Source organism: Podarcis muralis, chromosome 2 (assembly GCF_964188315.1).
Source record: "Podarcis muralis chromosome 2, rPodMur119.hap1.1, whole genome shotgun sequence".
Classification (NCBI taxonomy): domain Eukaryota; kingdom Metazoa; phylum Chordata; class Lepidosauria; order Squamata; family Lacertidae; genus Podarcis; species Podarcis muralis.
Window position 1 is genome coordinate 2924502 of NC_135656.1, and position 3479 is coordinate 2927980.

General features: G+C 49.3%; 1 pseudogene across 1 annotated transcript; it reads right to left on the bottom strand.

Annotated features, from left to right (window-relative positions):
- Positions 1-2100: 2100 nt before the first annotated feature.
- Positions 2101-3112, bottom strand: LOC114592693 (dynactin subunit 6-like; annotated as a pseudogene). Its single transcript, XR_013391733.1, has 2 exons — positions 2535-3112; positions 2101-2422 (listed from the first exon to the last, which is right to left on the bottom strand). The product of XR_013391733.1 is annotated as a dynactin subunit 6-like (transcript).
- Positions 3113-3479: the final 367 nt, after the last annotated feature.

Here is a 3479-nt window from a genome sequence, read left to right on the forward strand (position 1 = left end):
CGCACCCCGCCACGGGGATTCGAACCGCCGACCATGCGATCCGGCAAGTTTTACCCACAGCGCCACCCGCGTCTGCCAACCTAGCAGTTCGAAAGCACCCCCGGGTGCAAGTAGATAAATAGGGACCGCTTACCAGCGGGAAGGTAAACGGCGTTCTGTGTGCTGCGCTGGCTCACCAGATGCAGCTTGTCACGCTGGCCACGTGACCCGGAAGTGTCTGCGGACAGCGCTGGCTCCCGGCCTATAGAGTGAGATGAGCGCACAACCCTAGAGTCTGGCAAGACTGGCCCGTACGGGCAGGGGTACCTTTACCTTTACCTTATATTTGGCCTTGTTCCAGAATGGAGAACTTGTGGCCCTCCAGATATGGTTGGACTGCAACTCCCATCACTCCCCTGACCATTGGCCATGTTCACTGGGGCTGATGGGAGTTGGAGTCCTTCAACACCTGGAAGGCCACAGATTCCCCATTGCAGGCCTACTTCTTTCTGAGTTGGTAAAAATGTTTTCTTGGGGGGGGGGGGGGGTTACCACTTCTGACTACCACTGAGGGCTCACATGCTTGATCCTCCTAGCAAAAAACCCTTCCTGTTGACCACGGTCACATCCACACTATCCATTTAAAGCACATTTAAACTACTTCAGCAGTCACGGCTTCCCATAAAGCAGACGTGGGGAATCTTTGGCCCTCCAGATGTTGCTGGACTACAACTCCCATGAGCCTAAGCAAGTATAGACAGTGGTCAGGAATGACAGGAATTATATTTCAGTTGCATCTGGAGAGCCAAGGCACCTGCCCTAAAGAATCCTGGGAACTGTAGTTCACCCCTCACAGAGCTACAATTCCCAGTACCCTTAGCAAACTGCAGTTCCCAGGATTCTTTGGGAGAAGCCATGGGCTTTAATTGGGCAGTGGCAATGTGATCCTGGAATCAACAGAAATTCAGCAGCAGAGGGGGTGGCACTTGTAAAGTCTAGCAACTGAGGAGTGGCGTCTAACACCTTTGCCGCTCCCTCTCTCCACTTTCCACAGAGCCAGAAGTTGTGAGAGGCAGTCGCTGGGGCCCTTGAGAGGGACTTCTTCAGCAGCCATGGCCAGGCCAGGAAACTCAGCTGTAGAGTGACAGGCAAATGGATCTGAACTCAGAGCATTGGGAAACGGCATCGGCTCACTGCTCCTGCACCACCTCCTGCCTGTGGTGGCATTGACATGCACTGGGTCTGGAATGGGGCAGGACGGGGCAGTGGTGTTATACAAAAATTGGGGGTTGGCTTTTACAGCCCAGCTCCCCCAAGGGACACATTATCCCCTAAGTCCATTATTGGTAAGAGAAGAATGGGTGGAGGCAGGAATCAGTAGAAGAAAAGCAAAGAAGATCCTTATTTCCCATTGCAACAGAGTTCCCGCCCCCCAGTAGTGGTGAGGGCATGTGAGCATCAGATCCACAGCAGTGGATGCTGGTACACACACTGCAGTATCTGCCCCCCCCCCCCCGCTGGGAAGGGCTGTGGCTCAGGGGCAGAACATCATCTTTCATGCAGAAAGTCACAGGTTCAGTCCCTGGCATCTCCAGGCTGGGGTGGGACAGAAACCCTGGAGAGCCGCTGCCAGTCAGAGTAGGCAGTACTTAGCCAGATGGACCAATGGTCTGACTCAAGCTGTGCATGCATGGCATTTTATTCTAGAATCAATGGGGACTGAATGCTTTCTTATCTACTGTTGTAAACAAAATCTGCCCTTTTTCCCTTATGGGGTACACAAGAGTCCTTATAGAGTCCTTTGTAGGTTCTCCATTGGTAGGAGAAAATAACAGAGGCCAACCAGAGAATATTGAGAAGCAAATCAGCTAGTAAGCCTGATCTTTATTAAAGCTGTTGCAACTGGGTGCTCCCCTCACACGCAGGAAAGGAGGTGGACCCCGGACCAAGGTGTGTCCGCCCTTATATAGACATTTTAAATTGCCCGCCCTGGAGTCCAAGACTGCCCCCCCAGAAACATCATACATACATCACAGGGGGTGGACTAAAACAGAATCCTGAGTGTGTTGTTTATCTCCTGTCTGGCAAGTTACCTGATTGCATTATCTGGGTTTTGGCCACTCTTTTTAATTTTTCAACATTTTAATAAATAACATTATGTTGCACAATGGAATGAATGAGCATGTAAGTTATGTGAGTTAGTTCTTGCGGACACAAGAGTCCTGAAAGCACTGCACTTCTGGTAAGCATGCTGGGAGAAGGGTGTCTTCAGCTCTTCACAGGAGTAGGAGTTGGTTTCATGGCTTTTTAAAGATGGTGATAGTTTGGCAGGATTTCCATTAGGAAGTCCAGCTGCAATGTTTGCGGCTGAGGCCGCTCAGTCTGCACTCGCCGAAGACAGTCAGCTCCATAGATGACCATGTTTTCAGGGATGACTTTGTAGGTGTTAAAACAAAAAAAATTCCTTCCAGTAGCACCTTAAAGACCAACTAAGTTAGTTCTTGGTATGAGCTTTCGTGTGCATGCACACTTCTTCAGATACTGGAACTTTGTAGGTGTTGACATTGCAGCAGACTCCAATGATGCAGCCGCTCATCAAAATCACGTTCCTACCCACAAATGCTTTGGACTCAGTTACATTGTTGTCACCTATTTTCATTGCCTGGGAATAACAGCCAACTTCAAAGAGATTGCTGGTGCCAACATTGTTTTGGCTCCAACCTCCTCTGTATCAAGGGTAATGTTTTCAGGATAGTCATTTATGATCATTGCCTGTTCTTCTATGAGGTTACCTTCCCCAATTACTATTGATCCAGCTTCTCCAATGATCTGTGCTTTGGGGTGAATCACGGTCCTAGGCCCAATTGTGACACAGACAGCAGCTCCACTCCAGGAGCAATCTTTACACTCTTCTGTGCCTTCTCCGCCATCCTGTCCACCCTCTCCTTTTGGCCACTCTTTTGTTATTATAACTACTTAATTCCTTAATCTAGGTCACAGTTCACAGGCTCACCCTATTCGCACCTTAAATGTGCCCTTAAGGCAGGATTTGTGGGCACAGAGACAATGGGGAGGGTTTTTTTTTTTTCTTCCCTCCTTGCAGAGAAACATTTGGTCAGTTTAGGAGAGTCAAAATGGTTTCAGATGTAGGCACCTGTGGTAACTGTGGGCGTATCAGCACTGGTCCAATGATTTTGTGGGTGTGCAAGCGCCTTGTATTAAAGTAACAGCAATTGTATCGTCTTTCCAAAGCAAATGGTTCATAGATAAAGACGTCTGTTTGCAGCTTACAGCTTCTTTCTCTTAGGTTTCCCAGGATGCCAGAGCAAGATTAGGTCTTCATGCTGTCTCTGAGTAGCTGCTCAGTGGAATGCCATCTACCACACCCTGAGCCCCCAAAGGAAATGGGGGGTGAGGTGTGAAAGTCAACACGCTGCAGCGCCAAGTGAAGCTGACCCCTAGTGGCCACGTTTGGAATGACGCGTGTTTATTGCAGCCGC